Source organism: Zea mays, chromosome 5 (assembly GCF_902167145.1).
Source record: "Zea mays cultivar B73 chromosome 5, Zm-B73-REFERENCE-NAM-5.0, whole genome shotgun sequence".
Classification (NCBI taxonomy): Eukaryota; Viridiplantae; Streptophyta; class Magnoliopsida; order Poales; family Poaceae; genus Zea; species Zea mays.
The window spans coordinates 85,051,421-85,078,330 of record NC_050100.1 but is presented as its reverse complement, the minus strand read 5'-3'; the positions used below and the strand labels follow the sequence as shown (position 1 = coordinate 85,078,330).

Genomic DNA, 26,910 nt, shown 5'->3' with positions numbered 1-26,910 from the left:
GATTGCAGACTTGGAAAGGATGGCACCCGTGTTACTATGTAAGCTGGAGAAGATCTTTCCACCCGGCTTCTTCAATCCGATGCAGCATTTGATTATTCATCTCCCGTATGAGGCACGAATGGGGGGGCCCGTGCAGGGACGTTGGTGCTATCCAATCGAGAGATGTCTAAAGACTATCCGAAAGAAATGTAGAAATAAATGCAAAATCGAGGCTTCCATTGCAGAGGCATACATACTGGAGGAGGTGTCAAACTTCACAACAACTTACTATGGTGACAAACTGCCGAGCGTGCATAATCCACCCCCTCGTTACAATGATGGCGACAATGAATCGAATCTCAGCATTTTTCGAGGGCAACTCGGAAGCGCAAGTGGTTCGACCACCAAGACCCTGAGACATGAAGAGTGGCGCCATATCATGCTATATGTATTGACCAACCTTGAAGAGGTGACGCCATACATGGAGCAATTTCTTCATGAATTCTGGCGTCGATCAAGGGACCCAACTCCACAGGAATATGATACCCTTCTTCGAAAGGGTGCGGGAAATGGATTGCCCGATTTCATTTCCTGGTTTAAACGTAAGGTACGTGCTTAGTTTATCATTTGAAGTTGCTCTTACGTGCGAATAATATAACAATCTAGCGTGTTTGAACTTGCAGGGCCAAAGAGAGCCGTCTATGAGTGCCGAGTTGAGACAAGTAGCCAAAGTCCTCATGAGGGTCGGAGGAGGCAAGAGGCATGGGCGGTACTGGATTGCCGACGGGGCAATCGACTCGTCCTCCACTCCCACTCTCTCTCAGGTGCGAGCAAGGAGCACGAGCGCGAGCCCAGCCATACGACCTCGGCAGGACACCTCACAGCATCGTATCCAGCAACTCCAGGTTATTCCTTATCTATTCATCGTTCATTGATTTTTATATATCTTCTCTTTGCATTATCGTAACATTAGGGCGAAATATTACAGACTCAGCTAGATGATGAGAGGAGGCAACGTGAGGAGCTAGAGAAGAGGATGGCGGAGATGTTCGCGTACATGCAGAGCCTTGGCGCCGCACAGGGTCATGCTCCACCACCTCCGTTGTTCCCTGCAGCTGACCCTACAGAGTTCACTACTCCTGTGAGTATCAAAATTTTAGTGCTGCATGATATATATTCATATGTTCTCACACATACAATCTCTTCTCTGTGCAGGGTCAATCGGCGGCGTCGAACAACCCTCATGCTTCGTCCAGCCCTTCGCCGAACCAGTCCAGATGCCCACCTCGTTGATGATTTGTTTTGTGATGATCCAGACTTACCTTTATGAGTGTTGGTGATGTTAGTTACACTTTATCTTGTGAGATACTTGGTGATGTTAGTGATGATGCATACTTGTATCTGTTTTGTGATGATCCTGACTTTAGTGTGATCTGTTTTGTGAGACTTTGTGATATATATGGTGTTGATGATAAATGTGTTCATTCTGTGATGTGCTTGATATATAATGTGATGTGAATGATATATATCTTTTGTTTGTTTGGATGGAACAACAAAAGCAAATAAAAAAGGGACATCCTGGTCACTTTGCCGAGTGTAACACTCGGCAAAGGGTGGCTTTGCCGAGTGCTATGACCATGGCACTCGGCAAAGAAGGGAACCTGGGAACCGGTAAAGACATCTTTGCCGAGTGCTGACACTGGCACTCGGCAAAGAAGGAAACCTGGGAACCGGCAAAGATATCTTTGCCGAGTGCTTTTGCCAAGACACTCGGCAAAGATACTGGCAAAGGGGCCCACTGGAGGGTTCTTTGCCGAGTGCCAGGCCACCAGACACTCGACAAAGAAACCTTCTTTGCCGAGTGCAGTTAGGGCTCTCGGCACAGGGACTGGCTGTGGGGTCCACTGGACCAGTCTTTGCCGAGTGTCGCCGTAGGCACTCGGCAAAGGATCCGTCACCGTTACTTGGCGCCGTGACGGTGACTTTTCTTTGCCGAGTGCCAAATGGCACTCGGCAAAGACTTTGCCGAGTGCCCGACAAAAAGTACTCGGCAAAGAAGCTGTTGCCGATGTACAGTTCGCCGAGCGTTCTTTGCCGAGTGTTACACTCGGCAAAGCCGTTGCCGAGTGTAAAATAGCCTTTGCCGTGTGTTTCGAACACACGGCAAAGAAGCTGATTCCGGTAGTGCGCTCATCCAAGGGCAACTGGACTCTAGAAGAGGTAAAGTTGGCACTCTGGTTTCCTAAATTCGTTAATAGCATGCATTTTCAGTACAACATTTGAATAATGATGTAAATAACCTATCTTAGTTAGCTTTGTTGAATGCTATGCATTTTTAGTTAGGCTCATTTGCTCATTACTTTTTTATTTTGCTTGATCTGTTAATGAAATAAAAAAGTACCCTGTCCTTAAGGTGCGTGAACTCTGTAATCCTTGTTGATTTCCGACCATGAATCAGCTGAATTGTTATTTTTTATCATGTATTGTTAGGTACAGAGTTCATGCCCATACCATTTATATTATTCTTAGCCTGCCCATACCACTTTGATTTCATTTTTCGTCCATGTTTCAGTTGAATTTTCCTAACAAACTATGGTGTTAATGCCATGGATGCTTGTGTGTATTGGTGGTTTGCTATTCTCACGTGTGGTTTCCTTGTGGTGTTGTTCTGAGGTCTACTTAACACTTTTGTCGTGGTTGTATGGTGTTGGGATTCACTAGGAGGTCTACTTAACACTTTTGTCGTGGTTGTATGGTGTTGGGATTCACTAGGAGGTCTACTTAACACTTTTGTCGTGGTTGTATGGTGTTGGGATTCACTAGGAATGCGATCGTAGCGGCTCGAGCTCTTCCTTACCAAGAGGAACACAAACAGAGCTCAGGTTTTTTTATTTTGCTCTGCATTATCTACTGCTTCTCCATTTGATAAGTAACCGATCAATTTTTTGAATATTTCGAGCACATCGGAGGTGTAGGAGTTGGTGAACACCCATGATCTGTAGATGTCGCAGTTGGAAGGGTCCAGGAAGATTTATGCACAGGGAGTAAGTGACAAGCAATTGTTTTAGATGCTCCTGTGTTTTTTGCCTTCAGTTTCTTGATGTAGTTGTTGCCTAAATTTTTGTACCTTGTTAATCGTACTGGAGATGCTACTTCATGTGGAGTTGGTATGTAGGATGATTATCACGAGTACTTCAAGCGCTCATTTGAGGAAGACATCGCTGCGCAAGTGCCTCAAGGAGTGGAATGGTGAGCCCATGTCCATCTGCTGAACAGAGAAAATATGAGGAGCAAATGACTGCATTTTTAGTTAACCATTTTATTCCTAAATGACTGCATACTTCTCCCTTATCCATGTATTTAGACGTTTCTGCAATCATTATGCATACTTCTCTCTTGTCTAATCTCTTGTAAAGAACAAGTTCCTTTGTGCCTGACATATTGGGTTTTGATTCTTAGGGGTTACAACTATTGATTGGGGGAAATCAGGCAGAGGAGGGCATGTTGACGGACCAAGTGGCGAGGCAAAATTTTCTAATGATTTTGAAGTTCATTATATTGGCAGTAGCTGATGATCCCTTCTGTGATGGACCGAGTAAACCAAGCAATTCGGGATATTCAACTCCACTTTGATGACTGTGTGTACCAGCATGAGATGTTGATTACAATTCACGACATATTTATTGTTGTTTATTTTTTATTTTTCATATTATAGTGATGTTTGTTGTTCCGTATCTATGTTTTATACTAACTTTTTTACTTCCGTTGCAACGCACGGGCATATACCTAGTATATTGTATAATCTAGTAATGATTACTACATATCATAAACGTCAATTGCTTTATATATAATATATATGATAAAAGTTAACTTTTTTATATATCTCGACAGAGAAAAACGAGATTTGTAGTTTTTTAGGGCTGAGGGAGTACATCTACAAGCAAATCAGAATCACAATAATCTGGGGCAGGAACGCAGACCCAGACCATGCGAGAGTAGGAGAGAGAGGTCCGATGTCCATTGTGCTCGAACGACAGTGAGACCCAACACTGCAAATTCACTTCAACAACTGAATCCGGAGAAGCATGTACCGTGCCTCGGCTATGCTGGCCACGCTGCTTGCATCATAATGGGTTTGGGCGAAACCACCAAGTGCTTAAGCTGTGAAGATCGTCCCAGTGTCTTTTGTGCCAGTGATCAACATATGGTACCCATGAGAACTCCTGCGTGGGCAGTTGAGTTTTTGCTTGATGGCATCAGATGTCGGCTGAAAATGAGGGGGAACAACTGCAAGCACTCCACTGTGGTCCCAACCATGTATTTGCTTTTCGAGAACTGCGGTATCACACTGAAGAAGCTAATTATTGTTTCCTAATGTTTCTTCTGTAGTTAAGGCTCACATTGTTTTTTCATTTATTTTGTATGTTACGACGATCATATGTTTTCTTGCGGTTTCGGAAAAAAATATAACTACGCACGGGCATTGTATTGTATAATCTAGTGATGATTACTACATATCATAAACATCAATTGCTTTATATCTATATCTATATTACTCTATTAAAAACATAATGTAAGCACCTGGTGGTACCCTCCGCGTTGACATACTGGACCCGGCCCACGCGTCCCGACTGGTTTTCCCACCCCACGCGCCGTGCGATGTGGGCCCCACGTCCAGCGCTCGCGCACACATACCTTTGTGTTTATAAATAAACAATAACATTATAAAAAATAGTGCAGAGCGAGCACTCAAACACACAACCCCTTCTCTATAAATTTAGGGCTAACCACTAGACCACGTTAGTGGTCATAAATAAACAATAATTATATTTTAATAAATATATTAATATCTATTTATATATATACTACTCTACAAGAACACAACATAGACATCCACATTAGTATACATGCCCCGCCTTCACAAATCTTGCATGCCCCTGCCACCACCCGCGACAGCCTCTCCCTCGCACCCGTCCAGCCGGGCCTCAGCCGCCTCCGCAAATCTCGCCTCCGTAAATCTCCACAAACCACGACGTTGAGATGCGAGACCCGCCGAGGCAACACCCCCCTCCCTACACGCGGGCACCTGCTGCCTCCAAACCACCACCCCCGCCAGGGCAGCGTCGCCGCCGCCGCCGCGCAACCTCCTGTGTGTGGTCCTCCTTCACGCTGTGCACGACCAACTAGTATAATATATATGATTAAAATTAAGATTTTTTGATATCTTGACAAATAAAAACGAGATTTGTAGTTTTTAGGGCTGGGGTAGTAAGTCTATAAGCAAATCAGAACCACAGTAATCTGGGACAGGGACGCAGACCCGGACCCAGACCATGCGAGAGTAGCAGAGAGAGGTCCATGCCTCTGTGCACCGTGTGCAGTATAGCAGCAAGCAGGTAACAAGGAGGCCCATTATATTATATTGCCTCTCTTTACGAAGAGAATTTATTTACTTTTTGTCATCTTTACGAAGAGAATGGTATACCAAATATTCTGCCGGTGACTGTGACTGTGACTCAGCTGGTCTTACTGATCGGTGAATAATGATTTAACTATGTCAAAAAAATTAAGGTCATGTCTAGTTTATAGCTAATTATATCACATTTTAACTAAGATTAGTCGTTTAAATTGAAGAACTAACTTTTAACATAAAAATATAATAAAATATGCTAAATTAGCCAGCGAACCAAAGAGGCTAAATGTCGCAATCCTAACCTGCGGCTGCCTCAGTCGTGGCGGTGGAGCGGGGGAAAGATGGCGACGAGCCAAAGGACGAAGGCTGCCAAGGCGAGGTGGGGCTCGGCGGCGTTGATGCAGGCGACGGCCGCGATGGCCATGAGGAGGAGCCGCACCTGCGCTGCCGCTGCCGCTGCCGGCGGTCGTGGGTCAGGGTCCATGAGCGCGCGGTGGTGGTGCCTGCTACAGAGTAGAGTATGTTAGCGGAAATACACGCGGGAGGGAAGAGTGAGAGGGTTAGAGGTACCAGACTACCAGGTATGTAGCTGTGGAGTAGTTTATATACTCCTACGTGGGAGCTGACACTGCAAGTACCGCAGGTAGGAACTGGATGTTCTAGCTGCAGCTACACGCTGGCAATGCTGCGTACGTGTTGCTGCTGTACATGTCGTTATTGTTAAGTAACCCTAGTTATGGTTATGTGGGTAAATACCGACTTTGCCCTAAGAGGTCTCACATCTCTATATAAGGAACATGTACACCCCTTCATAATATAGAGATCAGAAAGAGGCCAGAGGCCCAACTCTATATCATGTGTCTCGTGTGTTTCCTCTGTCGTGCTTATGGGAAGGGAGACGGGTTCTCTACAGCTTCTCGCGCCTTTACTGCTGACAGGAGGGAAGAGAGCGGATCTGGTGATCCGCGGTAACGTAGTTCTCAATACGTTATCAGCACGCTCTACCTCGACGTTGCTGCGGGATCAGATCTGCATCAACTCTTCGTCAAGCTGGCAGGTCTTTTGGCCTAGCCAAACTGTCCTACGCGACAGGCTTCGATTTTCTCTCTACATAATCGAGCGGTATGTTTACTGTTAATGATCTGCTACATGCGCTACGATCCATGTGCGATGAAATAGCTATCGCTGTTGTGGTCCTGCCCTTGCGTGTATCCCCACTATTCACGATAAAGAAATAATATGGTGGTGGCTCTGCTGGCCATGCCTCGCTGGAGCACATTAGTCGTCCGCGCGCTGCGCCACGTGAACCGCCCTGCTGGCGGCGCCGGAAGGTCGTGACCCCGCCTATCCCTACTCCTGGCGGCTCCGTTCTCCTCTATGCCTTCGTTCCCTCGACTCTCCTGTTGGAGCACGAGATCGAGTAGCCGGCCGTCGGCACGTCGCCGTGGCCTGGATGGATGGAACAGGGAGGCTGGTATTCTTAGGAGAAGCAGGTAGAGCCGCGGGTCACGCGTGTGTGCTGGCCCACGTTGACTGCTCATTCCATGCGCATGCTAGTCCGTTGACTTGGCCGTAATCATCCAGAATGTGGACGCGATTTGGATGGGCTCGTCGCTCACCTCTCACCGCCACATGCAAAATTGACTGCCACATGCAAACGTGAGGAAAAGAGAATAACAAACAAAAAATGCATGCTTGCATGTAGGGCTCGGAACCTATTTCTTTGACTAGGCGTGCGGCTGGAAAAAAATCTCTCCATATATACATTTTAATTCATATTTTATATGAATGAATTTGTGTTAAATTTATACATGTTTTAGTTTATATACATGCTTCAAGCTTTTTCATCCTATTTTTCCTGATGAAAATAATAAATAGAATCAAACATGTTTTGTGTTGCAATTTCTACTTTGATTAATTATTTCTAGTCGCAAATAATTAGTAGAAAAATACATGGAAATGGCTTTTACACCTGATGTGTTAGGCTCTTGCATTAATTTTGGTGTTTATTTTTCTGCTTTTATTTCTCGTAGCAGATACTTAGCAGAAAATTAAAATACATACGAAGGTTGTATTGTGCATACTTAAATCGCTCTAAATATTTATATTATGTTGAGTTCTTGACTCACGTCGAGCGGTTAAATATTATAGGAGTACTCGGACACACTGATCAAGCTATGTTATTATCGGTTGAGTTATGGCATTAGCTGAATATTGACTGCGCCCTGGCAACACGACGCAGTATTTGTGTCGTACGAACTTGGCTGCGTCATGTGATTGCTATGTAGCACTCTCGTTTAATCGGACAGCTCCCGTTAAGTCGAACCGCCATCGCGGAGTCGCGTATTTTTCGCATGCCCTGTAGGCACTGTCTGTCTATCGTGATCATCGAGCCACGATTGCGCCTGTTGCGCACGTTGCGTGGATTTATCGTGTACCCCAATTATAGAGCAATAATTTTGCCTGTTGTACTTATTACAAAGGCTTGTTGTGTTGTCGTAGCCCTGATGGTCGCACACGCGTTGACGCCAGATACAATAGAGCTTGTACTCGCGTGGATTGTGGTGGGTTGTTCAAGCCCCTAAAGTCACATCATAACGCAACCTTCGTAAATAATTTTGTTTACCTCTATATTTTATTTGATTGTGTTGTGTGGCATCATATATTTATTTATATTGCCAAGTGGCCATAACAACTATATTAAGTTGTATGGTACTTGAAAATCTGGGAAATTAAATTAAAATATAAATGAAACACAGATAAGTTAATTCTTTGCTCTCTTACCTCATGCATAAAGTTTTACCCGAAGTAACCCGAAGATATATAATGCATGAAAGCCTTTTTGGCATATAAGACATCACAAATTGGGATTCTATTAGTAAGCAAAAAGACCTTACCAAATAATTTTAGACCAGAAATCTCAGTCATACATTGCTCAACCAGATGTTAGCACATTGCTCTCTTTGTCGCTGAATGGCATGAAGCAAACTATGAGATAAAAGGACATGTAATCGCTAGCAACACGAAGTTGCGAGTATACCGAGAGGTTATTATAAGAAAATTTCACTATGTTGGTGTGAAAACCATAGTGTGTTCCCGTCGAACCACTTTACTCGTTCTATCTAGGACCTCTATACTTGTGCCGCATACATCTCTCGGAATTGTAAATACTTATAGTCACTGAATTGACTCGAGATAGTCCTTTGACAAGTTTGGTATACGTTGTAAGCTAAATGGTAAAGGTCGGTCCTGAATGGACACATACACGGGGTTTATGTAGCCGAACTACACTGAATTCCACCCATTGGCATGCTTACCATTATCTACCTCAGATCTACCAGAAGTGAGAAGAGTAGACAAATAACTATGAAATCCCACATCACCACAGAGCTTGAAGTGAAATTGGGCATTAATATATCATTGGTCCTTGGCGCCGAAAGATCCATAATTATTGACCTATAAACTACTAGTGATGATAATTTATGATAGAAATATGAAGATCTTGTAGAGACCTATTGTATCCTCTCTACTCCTGATGATTTCTTCGTATGAGAGCAGTAATATCTGTTATTGAAGATGGATCCTAGGTGGATACCAGTATTGTTTCGTCCTTGCCAAGCAGTTATCATCATTTGCTTCATCAAAAGCTAGTTATATGGTGATTTTTCCCAGATAAAAAAATGAATTCTTGGCCTTGTCTATTCTATTCTAAAGCTTCTCTTTTTTGCCGAACAACGAAGAGATCGAAATAATGCTTTATAGAACAAATTGGTATATAATATGAGGAGAAATGTTTGCCCTGCTGGCAGCATCACAATTTATTAACTATTGTTATAAATTCTCTCTCAAAATTATAATACCTAAAAATGTTGCATAAATCGATACCCAATTTCAGAACGGTATGAGTAATTGGGTAAACCATGGGCAATAATAAAATGAGCTGGACTATACATCTCTGCATATAAAAATCTTTGCTTGGCAGCATTGGCCTGATGCCGTGCACTTTACTACCAATATAAACACACATTTTCCTATGTGCCTCAAAGCACAATGCAACCAGTGAATGTTCTTGTGAGCGCTAAACCTTGATGGTCATTTTACTTGTTGACCTGAAGTCAACTAATGGCTCCAAACGACGAATGGTATGCATTAGCCCCTGAAGGACCCTTATGGATAAAAATAGTGTTGTGCATGTTAGTCTAAATCTTAATGATTGGCTGTGTATTTGGTAATAAAAACAATAAGTTTGCAGAATTGTAACCACGAAGCAACTTGTTGTTGCGTGTCTCACTGGATGTTGAGACTAACCCTTCATGTTGAAGGACAAATATGTAGTATTCATGCCGCTACATTAATCTAAGTCCACAACTCACTGCATAAAACCCCTATCTATAATGTGCGTAAGATTTTCTAAATAAATCACCACAATAGCATACAATGGCCACAACTCGATGATTGTGGTTGAGGATTTTATCTGTATGCTTTTAGAACATTTCGGCATTAGGGGAAGGAATGCCCATATAGTGTAATGCCTCAATATTCTATAAAACGCACAAAAGCCAAACTAAACTTGTCGTTTAGTGTGTACTCCTGTGTATATGGAGTTTGCCAGAAATCGTTGAGGGGTAACCATATTGGTCTGAATGCTTCTACCTGATGTAGATGTGGATATACCCGGGATTAATATCATATCCACATTTTACTTATTGGTATTTGATCTATTCTCGGGGACGCCTGCGAATATGATCCATCAGCCTTAGTCAAAGCATATATTCTGATTACAGATTCACGTGGTCTGTGATAACTCTCCTTCGATTAATTCACCCTGATAGTGATTTGCCTCACGAAGAGGTTCATCTTGATGATGAAATTCCTAGCAATGCGCGCAATATCATTGTGCTAGGAATACAGAACAATGAATCTTTCGTTTTGGGAAATGACGGAGATCATTATTAAATGTGGGAGACAAATATGTCGACACATATCTTGCCCCTCTAGATTGCAAATGGATCCAAAACAAAGTCCTAGGCATGAGTGCTTTAAGTTCTCTTATCGGGTCATTGATAAATGCAATCGAGGCTGAACCAATAATCGCAAAATGAAAGTCGCGAGCTTGAAGTTCGGACATTTATGGGCACTGCTGAAATAATGTGTGGTGAATGTGATGGTTCAAGTGGTCTTGTGAGAGACCTATCCCACATATGTGTTGAATAAACACTGTTCCGTTATGTAATATATCTAGCAAATGGCATGAATTAAAATATGCAGTTAATAGGATTCTGAAGATCCGTCATGAGATCCTAGAAGGACTCGTATCTTTGAATTATAAATATGCAACATATAAATCTCTTACCGAATAATACATTCCTGATGAATGAACACTCTCCTATGTAGAGAGAATATCTCCTAGATGAGATTATAGTTCCTTGATGGAACCTTTCCAGAAGAAATAAAGTCTGTGTTAAACACCAAAGTTTGATAATCCCTATAAAGGGATAAAGACCCATATAGACCCGAGAATGAATGAAATGAGGAACCAAAGGACTTGAAGTTTGCTTGATAAGCACATGTGCATGTCACGAGTTTTATCGAGTGTATGTACACTCGTGTATTCCACCATATGTGGAATTACGGTATCCTCTAAAGCCCTGATGGCAGAAACCTATAAGGTTTAGGTGTTACTGGCAAAATATCCCCATTATGCCAGAATGACAGACTATAATGATGTATCTGATCGATGAAAAATCCCTGATGGATTACGATCTTTGATGGACTTTTGTTACACCATCATAGATGTTGCGATGGATGAACGTCTGGAGTGATGTGTCATATTTAGAATATGTACTATTGCAACTATATTATCCCCTAAGTCCTATTGAAGGACATGTTATTTGCTTTGCACAACTATGTATAAATTGTGGTGTAAGATAGAAAATGATAGCACTCCAACCTCATCCGTTCTCGTTATTCCAGATGAACAATGAGACATATATATTGAAGAATATGCTTGAGTTATGAGGGATAATGACTTTGACAGATGTCATCGTCAGGGGGAGCGAATGCTTATATTGATCATAATCGTGAGACAATAAATGTCATATTCTATGTCCTGAAGGCGTGAGCTTGATGATCAATATACGAACCTTTATGGAACTTTCTATCAAATATATAGATCCAGTCGATCGAACACCATCAGTCAAAGTGGCTTATTTATATTGATACGTGCACTTACCTCGTATATCCTAGAAGTGAGTAGAGGTAAAGTTCCTGAAATAGTCCTTGCAAGGATATGCAATCCGTTTGCTAAATCTTTATGTGCATATACTTTTAGAAGAAGATGTTGTGCCATATTGATACGGTTTTGCAAGGATCAGGGGGAGCACATTTCTAAATTTAGCCCTTGTAGAAGATTCGATGGAATCTAGATCTAGAAGATCGAAATATGTCCTGATGACAGTTGATGCACTCTTTTTCCCTTAGTGAGTTTTCTTGAAGTTTCTCTCATAAGGTTTTTAACGAGGCAACAGAGTGCAAATGCAATTTGCGTCACCATGTACTCTTTCTCCATATTTTTCCCACTGGGTTTTTGGGAGTTTTAAAGAGGCATGTGTTGGTCGCGGTATTCACCCAAGGGGGAGTGTTAAGTAACCCTAGTTAGGGTTATGTGGGCAAATACCGACTTTGCCCCTGAGGGGTCTCACATCTCTATATAAGGAACCTGTACACCCCTTCATAATAGAGAGATCAGAAAGAGGCCAGAGGCCCAACTCTATATCATGTGTCTCGTGTGTTTCCTCTGTCGTGCTTATGGGAAGGGAGACGAGTTCTCTACAGCTTCTCGCGCCTTTACTGCTGACGGGAGGGAAGGGAGCGGATCTGGTGATCCGCGGTGTCGGCGTTTCGAGATAGGGGGGTCCCTAAGCCGACGAGTGAGTGTGCTGCGTGCCCCAGCCCAGATGGGTCGAGCGCGTGGGCGAGCGCGGAGGGGGGAGAGGCGAGGCGGCCGGAGCCGAGCGTGAGAGAGGTGGAAGTCCCGCGGCCTTCGTGTTCGTCCCGCGCCCAGGTCAGGTGCGCTTGCAGTAGGGGGGTTACAAGCGTCCACGCGGGTGAGGGAAGCGAGCGGCCCCAAGAGAGCGCCTGTCCCGTCCTCGGTCCCGCGCGGCCAACCTCCTCTGAGAAGGCCCTGGTCCTTCCTTTTATAGTTGTAAGGAGAGGATCCAGGTGTACAATGGGGATGTAGCAGAGTGCTACGTGTCTAGCGGGGGGAGAGCTAGCGCCCTAGGTACATGCCGATGTGGCAGCCGGAGAGATCTGGGCATCCTGCTGGCGTGATGTCGTGGCTATCGGAGGTGCGGCGGAGCCTGATGGAGGGACAGCTGTTGGGGCGGTCGAGTCCCTGCTGACGTTGTCCTGCTTCCGTAAGAGAGCTGGGGGCCGCCGTCGTCATAGAGCTTGTGGAGCGCCATCATTGCCCCTCTGGCGGAGCTGGCCGGACGAGACGCCGGTCTTGTTCTCTGTGACCCGAGTCGATTCGGGGTAGGATGATGATGGCGCCTCCTGTTGACGTGGCGGTCTGTGCTCTAGGCAGGGCGACGTGGGGTTTCCTCCGAAGCCGAGGTTGAGTCTGCCTTCTGCTGCTGTGGCCGAGCCCGAGCCAGGGGGTCGGGCGAGGCGGAAGTCGTCCGGCCGAGGCCAGGGCGGAGTCCGAGCCCTGGGGTCGGGCGAGGCGGAGTTTCGTCGTCTTCCGGGTCTTAGCCCGAGTCCGAGCCCTGGGGTCGGGCGGAGCGGAGTTCGCCGTCTTCCGGGTCTTAGCCCGAGTCCGAGCCCTGGGGTCGGGCGGAGCGGAGTTCGCCGTCTTCCGGGTCTTAGCCCGAGTCCGAGCCCTGGGGTCGGGCGGAGCGGAGTTCGCCGTCTTCCGGGTCCTAGCCCGAGTCCGAGCCCTGGGGTCGGGCGGAGCGGAGTTCGCCGTCTTCCGGGTCTTAGCCCGAGTCCGAGCCCTGGGGTCGGGCGGAGCGGAGTTCGCCGTCTTCCGGGTCTTAGCCCGAGTCCGAGCCCTGGGGTCGGGCGGAGCGGAGTTCGCCGTCTTCCGGGTCTTAGCCCGAGTCCGAGCCCTGGGGTCGGGCGGAGCGGAGTTCGCCGTCTTCCGGGTCTTAGCCCGAGTCCGAGCCCTGGGGTCGGGCGGAGCGGAGTTTGCCGTGGCGCCTTTGGCAAGGCCTAATTGCCTGTCAGACTCACTCTGTCGAGTGGCACTGCAGTCGGAGTGGCGCAGGCGGCGCTGTCCTTCTGTCAGACTGGCCAGTGGAGCGGCGGTCACCTCGGCTCTGCCGGGGACGCGTGTCAGGATAGAGGTGTCAGGCCACCTTTGCGTTAAATGCCCCTGCAATTTGGTCAGTCGGTGCGGTGATTTAGTCAAGGTTGCTTCTGAGCGAAGCCAAGGCCTTAGGCGAGCCGGTGATGTGTCCGCCATAAAAAGGGGGGCCTCGGGCGAGACGGAAGTCTCTCGAGGTCGGCTGCCTTTGGCCGAGGTTAGGCTCGGGTGAAGCGTGATCGAGTCACTCGTGTGGACTGATCCCTGACTTAATCGTGCCCATCAGGCCTTTGCAGCTTTATGCTGATGGGGGTTACCAGCTGAGAATTAGGCGTCTTGAGGGTACCCCTAATTATGGTCCCCGACAGTAGCCCCCGAGCCTCGAAGGGAGTGTTAGCACTCGCTTGGAGGCTTTTGTCGCACTTTTTTGCAAGGGGACCAGCCTTTCTCGGTTGCATTTCGTTCCGGCGGGTGCGCGCGAGCGCACCCGCCGGGTGTAGCCCCCGAGGCCTCGGAGGAGTGGTTACACTCCTTCGAGGTCTTAATGCTTCGCTTTACGCTTCGGCTGGTCTGGTCGTTCCCTCATGCGAACTGGCCGTAGCCCGGGTGCACGGTCGGGGCCCAAGCTCTCGGGCTGGTATGTTGACGCTGTCAACGATTTGGTCGGAGCCGGTTTTTGCGAGAGCAGCCCCGAGCCTCTGCACAGGGCGAGAGGACGATCAGGGACAGACTCGGCTTTTTACATACGCCCCTACGTCGCCTTTCCGCAAGGAGGAGGAGGGGAGTGCGCCATGTTACCCTCGATGGGCACCGAACATGGTGTCTCCGGTGAGCTGCAAGCGGGTAATCCGAGTGGACGTCCGTGCCCCGTTCGTTGGGGGTCGGCTAGGGGCCCGGAGGCACGCCCAAAAGTACCTGCGGGTGACTTGCCGGACCCGGTCCCCTGGCGACGGGGTCCGAGGGCTCGATGCCTCCCTCCGATGGGATTCCGTTACAAGATCGTTCCCGCTGGTCTCGGATATGTCCTAGGGTACCTCGGGAGCGCAGCCCGAGCCTCGGTTATGTATCGAACGTACCCCTGGTCATCCCTCGCTCGGTGTCTGAGGCGACTGTGAACCCTTCGGGGGCCAGCCTTCGAACCCCTGATCAGTAATGGGCGCGGAGCCCGAGTAGCCTGAGGCGGCCATGGGGCCCTTCGGAGGGCTGGCCTTCGAACCCCTGACCAGTAGTGGGTGTCGGGCCCACGCGATCTGAGGCGGCTGTTGAACCCTCGGGGGGCCAGCCTTCGAACCCCTGATCAGTAATGGGCGCGGAGCCCGAGTAGCCTGAGGCGGCCATGGGGCCCTTCGGAGGGCTGGCCTTCGAACCCCTGACCAGTAGTGGGTGTCGGGCCCACGCGATCTGAGGCGGCTGTTGAACCCTCGGGGGGCCAGCCTTCGAACCCCTGATCAGTAATGGGGGGCTCGGAGCCCGGTTCCTTCGCGGAGAAGGATCCCTCTCGGGGTATCCCCCTTCCCCGGTCCCTGTTGTAAGAGATAGAGAAAGAGGAAAACGGAAAAGGATACGAAATCAGACGACGTGGCATACCTTTTCTGACGCGGTTATCAAGGCGAAGGTGAAGCGTCGCGCGCTCCTCCTGCCAGAAGCGCCGCGTGTCCTGCCGCGGAGTTAATGCGACGGGGCGAGTGGTTGGCGGGGCGGCCGTTGCGCGTGTGCGATCCGTTCGAGGAACGGGTCACGGGTGCACCGTCTTCACGCCGTGAGAGGAGGCTCTCTTGCTGTCTCAGGATGGGACGTGAGCCTGGCTGACGACGCGACCGCCGCGCCCGCCCGCCTGCCACCGCTATTACTGCCGGCCCACTTTCGGTCGCTTTGACCGACGCGCCAGTCTGGCGCTGTTGGGTCGCCTCGAGTCGTGGCATAGGCTTCGCAACCGAAGAGGCGCGATGGTGGCACAAGTGGTGGTGCGGTTGCTTGCATGCAGCAACTGGCGCGCCGGTTGCTCGACGCGTGGGCCTGGGTCCCAGGCTGGCGTGTCAGAAGTTGGAGAAGCGCGTCCATCTGGCGCGGTTGCATGCCGCCTGCATGGCTGCTCGCCCCTTCTGCCCGTTGGTCTGGGCGAAAATGGGGGGTCGCCTGTAACCGCTGGACGGTTGTGCGCATTACGCGCGGCGGTTTGGCGTCTTCTGCCCTGAGCCGGCTTGCATGACATGCGGGACCCAGCCCCCGAGTCGCGGGGGAGGGTCTTGGAGTGTGCTGGAGAAGACTCGGCCCGCGGCGCCTGGGGACGCACGTAGGGGGAGTTGCCTTTAAAAGGAGGGGGGCTCCTTTCGTAAGGCAACCATGTCTTCTTCCTCCCTTAAGCGCCGGGTCTTCCCGTCTTCCAAGCCCCCGGATGGGGGATATCCGCCGCTTTTCCGCCTCCTCGTTGGAGGAACGCGACTCCATGGGAGTTGGTACCTCTCAGCCATCGTTCGGCTTCAAGGATTTTCATCAGCCGGCCCGGCCGTACCCCCATGCCGACGATCACCCAGGATGGTGACCGCCGGTTTCTAGGTGGGGAAGAGCAAGCCAGGCTGCAATCTTGGTCCCACCCTCAGCTTCAAGGATGTTCATCATCCCCACTGGGGCGGGAGTCATGCCGAGCCGGCGCTCTACCTTCCGCGCGGGTCCGCGGGTCGCCCCTTCCCACGGCGTTTGGGGGTGGAGGCGCTCGCTGGCCCTGCGGACGGCGCGGACTTCGATAACGAGGGGCTGAACGACGGCGGGCGTCGTCACCTCCAGCGTGTCGGAGTCGTCGTCCGGGCTTCCGGCGGCCCCTCCTGCCGGAGGGTGGCCGCCGCATCGTGTGCATAGGAGGACCACCCAGGATTCCGCGCGCCGTTAGGGCGGCGTTCGTGTTCTGGGGTGGTCCTGCTTTTGCACTGGGACGGCGGCCTTGTGCAGTGGCCGGCGCCCCCACTCGTCCGGGAGGATTTGAGTGGGGATCTGCCGGGGGGCTGGTGCCCCCTGCCATCGGCGCCGGTGCGGAGGCGGCTCGAGAAGTCCTCGTCACCGACGGGATCACTGCCACCGCCCGCGCCCCGGGCCACCGCGCCGGCGTGCTTGTCCTCGCCCCTCGAGCGTCGGCGGGGGCGGGGACAAGACCGCAGCAGCGCCGACCCACTGTTGCCGCAGTCAGGACGGGCGGCGGCGAGCCGGCCATCGGTCTTCTGTGGCTCCGCAGGCCTTTCCCATGGAGTGGGGTCGTTCGTACCTGCGGAGGGGGGAACCGGAGTTCCGTTGGTAGTGGCATCTCGTATGCCAGTGAGTTCGTTCATTGTGGCCGTCGAGGCCTGAACGTGTATGTAATTTTGGCACGGAGCCGTGTTTTTTCCTCATTTCCGAGCACTAAGTCTCGCCTGTTTGATTATCTGAACCGCTTTACCAAGCATGAGTTGCCCCGTGTCAAGGTGACGGGTGAGGTATCCGTATCCCGGAGGCGTAGGAATCCCTCGGCCCGTTCGGCCTTGTTACGTGAGGCTCCTCTAGCCTAGTTGAAGGGACCCCTCGGCCGCCCTTTGGTGGGTCGAGGCCGGGGGTAGCGATATCAGTTATGAACAGAGGCGGAGTTGGCTCGAGAATGGGGAACCTGGTTGGCCGAAGCTTAGCCGTGTTGTCCGTCAGCGGAGCCAACGCCCAAGTCGGTCAGTCGAGGCCTCGGATCGGGCTAGCGCCCTTGGAAGCCGGTTGCCCGAGGCCCCAGGGGTAACCGGTTGAGCCGCCTGCTCGGGCCGGATTCCCGGGGGAGCCCCTGGACCTCGGCGCCGCCCGAGGCTGGGTCGGGCTTTGTTGTAGACGTCGTCGATGCCGAGGGTGCTACGGCTCCCTTCGGCGTGAAGACCCAAGCCTGCAGGATCAGATCGTCTTGTAGCGTGTGCTTTCTGCGGCCGCCGAGGCCAGAAGAAAACACCCTCGCTGCACTTGCGAAGCTGCGCCTTTTTTCCTCCTGTTTCGAGCATCTGGACTTCGTCGGTAACAGGGATGTTTGTGTGAGCAAGAGCTGCTTTTCGCGGAAGGGACGAGTGAGGTATCCGTATCCCAGAGGCGTGGGAATCCCTCGGCTCGGTCGGCCTTGCCGCTTACGCGTACTTTCACCCGTCCATGAGGCCCTGTCCCCGATTTAGTCGAGAAAGCTTGAAGGACTGCTTCGGCAGGAAAGCTCCCGAACGTGATGACTCGTTCGGTCCACGGAGTCGCTTTACCCGAGCGCAAGTTACTTATCGTAGAAGGGGACGAGTGAGGTATCCGTATCCCGGAGGCGTAGGAGTCCCTCGGCTCGGCCAGCCTTGGCTGCTTACGTGTACCTCGTCGTTTCCAGGATCCGCTTTCCGAAGTAGTCAAGAAGCACGGAAGAAATCCTGCTAAAAAGAGGTCCTTTTTCGAGGAAAAAATTCGACGCAGAGGGGGTCTCCCCCCTTTTAGCCCCCGAGGGAGGGTCGGGCCTTGCCGAGGCTAGGCCGACCCTTCCTTGACAACTAAACTTTGCGTAGGTGCGAGGTATATGAACAACTTGAAAACATCTTAAGGGTAGAAGCGACGTAGCTGTTTGATGTTCCAAGCGTTGCCGTAGATCTCGCCTTGATTGTTGGCCAGCTTGTATGTTCCGGGCTTTAGAACTTTTGCGATGACGAACGGCCCTTCCCAGGGGGGCGTGAGCTTGTGCCTCCCTCGGGCGTCTTGTCGCAGCCGAAGCACCAGGTCGCCCACCTGGAGTTCTCGGGACCGGACCCCTCGGGCGTGGTAGCGTCGCAGGGACTGTTGGTACCGCGCCGAGTGTAGTAAGGCCCTGTCCCGAGCTTCCTCCAACTGGTCCAGCGATTCCTCTCGGCTGGCTTGGTTGCTTTGTTCGGTGTAGGCCCTCGCCCTTGGGGAGCCGTATTCCAGGTCAGTGGGCAAGATAGCTTCAGCCCCGTAGACCAGGAAAAACGGCGTGAAGCCCGTGGCACGACTCGGCGTCGTCCTTAGGCTCCAGACCACCGAGGGGAGTTCCTTCATCCATCGCCTGCCGAACTTGTTGAGGTCGTTGTAGATCCGAGGCTTGAGCCCTTGTAGAATCATGCCGTTGGCACGCTCTACTTGCCCATTCGACATGGGATGAGCCACGGCGGCCCAGTCCACCCGGATATGGTGATCCTCGCAAAAATCCAAGAATTTTTTGCCGGTGAACTGGGTGCCATTGTCGGTGATGATGGAGTTTGGGACCCCGAAGCGATGGATGATGTTGGTGAAGAATGCCACCGCCTGCTCGGACCTGATGCTGTTCAGAGGTCGGACCTCGATCCACTTGGAGAATTTGTCGACGGCGACCAGCAGGTGCGTGTAGCCCCCGGGCGCCTTTTGCAAGGGACCGACGAGGTCCAGACCCCACACAGCGAAGGGCCAGGTGATGGGTATTGTCTGCAGAGCCTGAGCGGGCAGGTGTGTCCGCTTCGCATAGAATTGGCACCCTTCGCAGGTGCGGACAATTCCAGTGGCGTCAGCCACCGCCGTTGGCCAGTAGAAGCCTTGCCGGAAAGCATTTCCAACAAGGGCTCGGGGTGCTGCGTGGTGGCCGCAAGCCCCCGAGTGTACTTCTTGCAGCAGTTCCCGACCTTCGGCGATGGAGATGCATCGCTGGAGGATGCCCGAGGGGCTGCGATGGTAGAGCTCCTCTTCGTCGCCCAGCAAGACGAATGACTTGGCGCGTCGCGCTACCCGCCGAGCCTCGACTTGGTCGAGGGGTAGCTCTCCTCGACGGAGGTATTGCAGGTACGGGGCCTGCCAATCTTGGTCTGGCGTGGCCCCGCTCTGCCCTTCCTCGACGTTCAATGCCCCGCCCTCGGGGGCCGAGGGTACCTCGGGCCGGGCCGAGGTTGGCTCGGGCTGAGCCGAGGGTTCCTCGGGCTGAGCCGAGGGTACCTCGGGCTCGGGCGCGTCGTCGAGCTTGACGGAGGGTTGATGCAGATCCCGGGAGAAGACGTCCGGGGGGACTGTCGTTCGTCCCGAGGCTATCTTCGCCAGCTCGTCTGCGGTTTCGTTGTAGCGCCGAGCGATGTGGTTGAGCTCGAGCCCGAAGAACTTGTCTTCCAGGCGCCGGACCTCGTCGCGGTAGGCCTCCATCTTTGGGTCGCGGCAGTGGGAGTTCTTCATGACTTGGTCGATGACGAGCTGCGAGTCACCGCGGGCGTCGAGGCGTCTGACCCCTAGCTCGATGGCGATCCGCAATCCGTTGACCAGAGCTTCGTACTCGGCCACATTGTTGGACGCCGGGAAGTGGAGGCGCAGCACGTAGCGCAAGTGCTTTCCGAGGGGCGAGATGAAGAGCAGGCCCGCACCGGCCCCCGTCTTCATCAGCGACCCGTCGAAAAACATGGTCCAGAGCTCCGGTTGGATCGGAGTCGTTGGTAGTTGGGTATCGACCCATTCAGCCACGAAATCCGCCAACACTTGGGACTTGATGGCCTTCCGAGGGGCGAACGAGATCGTTTCGCCCATGATCTCCACTGCCCACTTTGCGATCCTGCCCGAGGCCTCTCGGCACTGGATGATCTCCCCCAGGGGGAAGGATGACACCACAGTCACCGGATGGGACTCGAAGTAGTGTCGTAGCTTCCGCCTCGTCAGGATCACAGCATACAACAGCTTTTGAACTTGTGGGTAGCGGATCTTAGTCTCGGACAGCACTTCGCTGATGAAGTAGACCGGCCTCTGAACGGGCAATGTATGCCCTTCCTCCTGCCTTTCGACCACAATCGCGGCGCTAACCACCTGAGTGGTCGCGGCGACGTAGACCAAGAGGGTTTCTCCGTCCGCCGGCGGCACCAAGACTGGCGCCTTTGTAAGGAGCGCCTTTAGGTTGCCGAGGGCTTCCTCGGCCTCAGGGGTCCAAACGAAACACTCGGCCTTCCTTAAGAGGCGGTACAGAGGCAGACCTCTTTCGCCGAGGCGTGAGATGAAGCGGCTCAGGGCCGCGAGGCATCCCATGACCCTCTGTACCCCTTTTAAGTCCTTGATGGGCCCCATGCTGGTGATGGCCGCAATCTTCTCCGGGTTGGCCTCGATGCCTCGCTCAGAGACGATGAACCCTAGGAGCATGCCTCGGGGCACCCCGAAGACACACTTCTCAGGATTAAGCTTGACTCCTTTCGCCTTGAGACACCGGAATGTCACTTCAAGGTCGGAGAGGAGGTTGGGAGCCTTCCGTGTCTTGACTACGATGTCATCGACGTAGGCCTCGACTGTGCGACCGATGTGTTCGCCGAACACATGGTTCATGCACCGCTGGTACGTCGCGCCTGCATTCCTCAGGCCGAACGGCATGGTGACGTAGCAGTACATGCCGAACGGCGTGATGAAAGAAGTCGCGAGCTGGTCGGACTCTTTCATCCGGATCTGGTGATACCCCGAGTAGGCATCGAGGAAGGACAGGGTTTCGCACCCAGCAGTGGAATCCACGATTTGGTCGATGCGAGGCAGAGGGTAGGGAACCTTCGGACATGCTTTGTTGAGACCAGTGTAGTCTACACACATCCGCCATTTCCCCCCTTTCTTCCTCACAAGCACAGGGTTGGCAAGCCATTCGGGATGGAATACCTCTTTGATGAACCCTGCCGCCATTAGCTTGTGGATCTCTTCGCCAATCGCTCTGCGCTTCTCCTCGTCGAATCGGCGCAGAGGCTGCCTGACGGGTCGGGCTCCGGCCCGAATGTCCAGCGAGTGCTCGGCGACATCCCTCAGTATGCCGGGCATGTCCGAGGGACTCCACGCAAAGACGTCGGCGTTTGCGCGGAGAAAGTCGACGAGCACTGCTTCCTATTTGGGGTCGAGCCCGGAACCGATCCGGATCTGCTTGGTGGTGTCGCCGCTGGGGTCGAGGGGGACGGCCTTGACCGTCTCCGCTGGCTCGAAGTTGCCGGCATGGCGCTTCACGTCTGGGACCTCCTTGGAGAGGTTCTCCAGGTCGGCGATGAGGGCCTCGGACTCGGCGAGGGCCTCGGCGTACTCCACGCACTCCACGTCGCATTCGAACGCGTGTTTGTACGTGGGGCCGACGGTGATGACCCCGTTGGGGCCCGGCATCTTGAGCTTCAGGTAGGTGTAGTTGGGGACGGCCATGAACTTCGCGTAGCATGGCCTCCCTAACACGGCGTGGTAGGTTCCTCGGAACCCGACCACTTCGAACGTCAGGGTCTCCCTTCGGAAGTTGGAGGGTGTCCCGAAGCAGACTGGGAGGTCGAGTCGCCCGAGGGGCTGGACGCGCTTCCCAGGGATGATCCCGTGGAAGGGCGCAACGCCTGCTCGGACGGAGGACGGATCGACGCGCAAAAGCTTGAGGGTCTCGGCGTAAATGATGTTGAGGCAACTGCCCCCGTCCATCAGGACCTTGGTGAGCCTGACATCGCCGACAACGGGGTCGACGACGAGCGGGTATTTCCCCGGGCTCGGCACATGGTCGGGGTGGTCGGCCCGGTCGAAAGTGATGGGCTTGTCGGACCAGTCTAAGTAGACCGGCGCCGCCACCTTCACCGAGCAGACCTCCCGGCGCTCTTGCTTGCGGTGCCGAGCCGAGGTGTTCGCCGCATGCCCTCCATAGATCATGAAGCAGTCGCGGACCTCGGGGAACCCCCCTGCTGGGTGTTCTTCGTTTTTGTCGTCGTCGTGGGCCCTGCCACCCTCGGCGGGTGGCCCGGCCCTGTGGAAATGACGCCGAAGCATAACGCACTCCTCGAGGGTGTGCTTGACGGGCTCCTGATGGTAGGGGCACGGCTCCTTGAGCATCTTGTCGAAGAGGTTTGCACCTCCGGGGGGCTTCCGAGGGTTCTTATACTCGGCGGCGGCGACAAGGTCCGCGTCTGCGGCGTCGCGTTTCGATTGCGACTTCTTCTTGCCTTTCTTCTTGGCGCCGCGCGGAGCAGACGCCTCGGGAGCTTCTTCCGACGGGCGGCCCTGGGGCTGCTTGTCCTTTCGGAAGATAGCCTCGACCGCCTCCTGGCCGGAGGCGAACTTGGTGGCGATGTCCATCAGCTCGCTCGCCCTGGTGGGGGTTTTGCGACCCAGCTTGCTCACCAGGTCGCGGCAAGTGGTGCCGGCGAGGAACGCGCCGATGACATCCGAGTCGGTGATGTTGGGCAGCTCGGTGCGCTGCTTCGAGAATCGCCGGATGTAGTCCCGGAGCGACTCCCCCGGCTGTTGCCGGCAGCTTCGAAGGTCCCAGGAATTCCCGGGGCGCACGTATGTGCCCTGGAAATTGCCAGCAAAGGCTTGGACCAAGTCGTCCCAGTTGGAAATCTGCCCCGGAGGCAGGTGCTCCAACCAGGCGCGAGCAGTGTCGGAAAGGAACAGGGGGAGGTTGCAGATGATGAGGTTGTCGTCGTCCGTTCCACCCAGTTGGCAGGCAAGGCGGTAGTCCGCGAGCCACAGTTCCGGTCTCGTTTCCCCGAGTACTTTGTGATAGTAGTCGGGGGTCGGAACCGGGTCGGGAATGGCGCCCGTCGGATGGCCCGACTGAAGGCCTGCGGACCGGGTGGTTCGGGCGAAGGACTCCGATCCTCCCCGCTGTCGTAGCGTCCCCCACGCCTGGGGTGGTAGCCTCGGCGCACCCTTTCGTCGAGGTGAGCCCGACGGTCGCGTCGATGGTGCTCGTTGCCGAGGTGGCCCGGGGCCGCAGGCGCGGTGTTGCGCGTGCGCCCGGTGTAGACCGAGGCCTCCCGCATGAATCGGGAAGTCGCGGCATGAGGTTCCGAGGGATATCCTTGCCTCCGGGATGCAGTGCTCTCGGCCCGCCGGGCCGCAGCGCCTTCCAGGAGATTCTTGAGTTCTCCCTGGATTCGCCGACCCTCGGTGGTTGACGGCTCCGGCATCGCGCGGATGAGCATTGCTGCAGTTGCCAGGTTCTGACCGACCCCGCTGGATGCGGGCGGCGGCCTGATCCTAACGTCGTTGGCGACGCGGTGCTGGAGACCTTGGGGCAGATGACGTATTTCCCCGACCAGGGGTTGGCCCACCCATGCCTGTCCGACGTCTCGACGGATCGGCTCAAGCGCTCCTGTTCCCTCGTTGAGCCTGGCCTGCGCCTCGCGGACTTGCTCGAGTTGTGGGTCGTAACCCCCCGCCGGAGCGGGGACCACAGCTAGCTCCCGTGGGATGTCGGCGCGAGGCACCGGCCTAGGGAGATCACCATCCTCCGGCATGCCAAGGTGGTTGCCTTCGGTGGGATCCCCTAGCTCGACGTGGAAACATTCGCGGCTTGGGCCGCAGCTCTCGTCGCCAAGGCTGCGGCTTCCATCGGAATAGTCGGACAGACAGTAGTCACATGCGGTCATGAAGTCCCGCACGGCACTGGGGTTGCCAAGTCCGGAGAAATCCCAACCGATGCTGGGATCGTCATCTTCCTCGGACCCAGAGGGCCCGTAGGTCGAGACGTCCGTCAGTCGGTCCCAAGGCGACCGCATACAGAACCTCAGTGGGGTTGCACTCGCCTTAATGAGGGCGCCCGCCAAAACGAGGTCGTTTGGCGGGTTGAGGCCGAGTCGAAATGACGCAAGATGGGAGTTAGTCGTTACCTTTTGGTCGACGAGGAGCGACGTAGTCACATCGGGGACTGGTTGCGCCGTCATCTCTGGTTCGAGGGCGACGTCCTGCAGGCTTTCCGCGAGCGCGCCGGCGTCATCTTCTTGCTCGGGGTCATCGTGCCGCGGGGGGACAGCGCTTGCCTCCGTCTTGAACGCGAGGTCGATGTCTGGCGTGCCTTCCGTCGGGGCGTCGGGGGCGTCGATTCGCTCGACGGCCGGCGAAGCGTGGCCTCCCGTCTGGCCTTGACGGCCCCGCCTCCTCCTCCGTTGGCGGGGGAGAGAACGGAGCGAGCCCGAATGTTGCTCTTCCACCACGCGGGGTAGACGTCGTCGATTCCGCCGCCGGCGGGCGGGTTGTCGGCCGCCATTGTCGTAGTCGCGCGGCGGTGGAAGAAGTGTCATGTCGTAGCTGCCGTCGAAGGACATGAACTCAAGAGTCCCGAAACGAAGCACCGTCCCGGGCCGGAGAGGTTGCTGGAGACTGCCCATCTGGAGCTTGACGGGGAGCTGTTCGTCAGCACGCAGCAGGCCCCTACCTAGCGCGCCAACTGTCGGCGTTTCGAGACAGGGGGGTCCCTAAGCCGACGAGTGAGTGTGCTGCGTGCCCCAGCCCAGATGGGTCGAGCGCGTGGGCGAGCGCGGAGGGGGGAGAGGCGAGGCGGCCGGAGCCGAGCGTGAGAGAGGTGGAAGTCCCGCGGCCTTCGTGTTCGTCCCGCGCCCAGGTCAGGTGCGCTTGCAGTAGGGGGGTTACAAGCGTCCACGCGGGTGAGGGAAGCGAGCGGCCCCAAGAGAGCGCCTGTCCCGTCCTCGGTCCCGCGCGGCCAACCTCCTCTGAGAAGGCCCTAGTCCTTCCTTTTATAGTTGTAAGGAGAGGATCCAGGTGTACAATGGGGATGTAGCAGAGTGCTACGTGTCTAGCGGGGGGAGAGCTAGCGCCCTAGGTACATGCCGATGTGGCAGCCGGAGAGATCTGGGCATCCTGCTGGCGTGATGTCGTGGCTATCGGAGGTGCGGCGGAGCCTGATGGAGGGACAGCTGTTGGGGCGGTCGAGTCCCTGCTGACGTTGTCCTGCTTCCGTAAGAGAGCTGGGGGCCGCCGTCGTCATAGAGCTTGTGGAGCGCCATCATTGCCCCTCTGGCGGAGCTGGCCGGACGAGACGCCGGTCTTGTTCTCCGTGACCCGAGTCGATTCGGGGTAGGATGATGATGGCGCCTCCTGTTGACGTGGCGGTCTGTGCTCTAGGCAGGGCGACGTGGGGTTTCCTCCGAAGCCGAGGTTGAGTCTGCCTTCTGCTGCTGTGGCCGAGCCCGAGCCAGGGGGTCGGGCGAGGCGGAAGTCGTCCGGTCGAGGCCAGGGCGGAGTCCGAGCCCTGGGGTCGGGCGAGGCGGAGTTTCGTCGTCTTCCGGGTCTTAGCCCGAGTCCGAGCCCTGGGGTCGGGCGGAGCGGAGTTCGCCGTCTTCCGGGTCTTAGCCCGAGTCCGAGCCCTGGGGTCGGGCGGAGCGGAGTTCGCCGTCTTCCGGGTCTTAGCCCGAGTCCGAGCCCTGGGGTCGGGCGGAGCGGAGTTCGCCGTCTTCCGGGTCCTAGCCCGAGTCCGAGCCCTGGGGTCGGGCGGAGCGGAGTTCGCCGTCTTCCGGGTCTTAGCCCGAGTCCGAGCCCTGGGGTCGGGCGGAGCGGAGTTCGCCGTCTTCCGGGTCTTAGCCCGAGTCCGAGCCCTGGGGTCGGGCGGAGCGGAGTTCGCCGTCTTCCGGGTCTTAGCCCGAGTCCGAGCCCTGGGGTCGGGCGGAGCGGAGTTTGCCGTGGCGCCTTTGGCAAGGCCTAATTGCCTGTCAGACTCACTCTGTCGAGTGGCACTGCAGTCGGAGTGGCGCAGGCGGCGCTGTCCTTCTGTCAGACTGGCCAGTGGAGCGGAGGTCACCTCGGCTCTGCCGGGGACGCGTGTCAGGATAGAGGTGTCAGGCCACCTTTGCGTTAAATGCCCCTGCAATTTGGTCAGTCGGTGCGGTGATTTAGTCAAGGTTGCTTCTGAGCGAAGCCAAGGCCTTAGGCGAGCCGGTGATGTGTCCGCCATAAAAAGGGGGGCCTCGGGCGAGACGGAAGTCTCTCGAGGTCGGCTGCCTTTGGCCGAGGTTAGGCTCGGGTGAAGCGTGATCGAGTCACTCGTGTGGACTGATCCCTGACTTAATCGTGCCCATCAGGCCTTTGCAGCTTTATGCTGATGGGGGTTACCAGCTGAGAATTAGGCGTCTTGAGGGTACCCCTAATTATGGTCCCCGACACGCGGTAACGTAGTTCTCAATAGTTATTAGTTGTACATTGTACTGTCCTTGTCTGTGACACGTAGGAGTAGACGTCATAGATGGCTAGACACTTGACTACTTGAGCTTGACCTTAAACCACTAGTACAGAGAAGCTCTATAGTGGCGGTCGTAAACCTATTTTTAGTGACGTTTATCGTAACCGACAGTGCTAGGAGCCAGTAAAAATCATCATTTTTACAGGCGGGTAACTGAAGACCGCCAGTGCAAATCGTTTCCAGGAAACATAAAACAGATTTTAAAAATAGTAAAAAAAATTATTTTATTAGGGGGCCTTATAGCCCACCCACCCCACCCGCCCG

The 26,910-nt window shown here is 53.9% G+C and overlaps 2 long non-coding RNA genes across 2 annotated transcripts; one reads left to right on the top strand and one right to left on the bottom strand.

The window, feature by feature from the left end:
• The first annotated feature begins 2,954 nt into the window (after positions 1-2,954).
• Positions 2,955-3,715, top strand: LOC118472028 (uncharacterized). The gene is made up of 3 exons (XR_004849489.1): positions 2,955-3,023; positions 3,155-3,228; positions 3,439-3,715. It is a non-coding gene; the product is annotated as an uncharacterized lncRNA (long non-coding RNA).
• A 1,013-nt stretch (positions 3,716-4,728) lies between these two features.
• On the bottom strand, positions 4,729-6,168 carry LOC103626654 (uncharacterized). Its single transcript, XR_553056.3, has 2 exons — positions 5,695-6,168; positions 4,729-5,162 (listed from the first exon to the last, which is right to left on the bottom strand). It is a non-coding gene; the product is annotated as an uncharacterized lncRNA (long non-coding RNA).
• Positions 6,169-26,910: the final 20,742 nt, after the last annotated feature.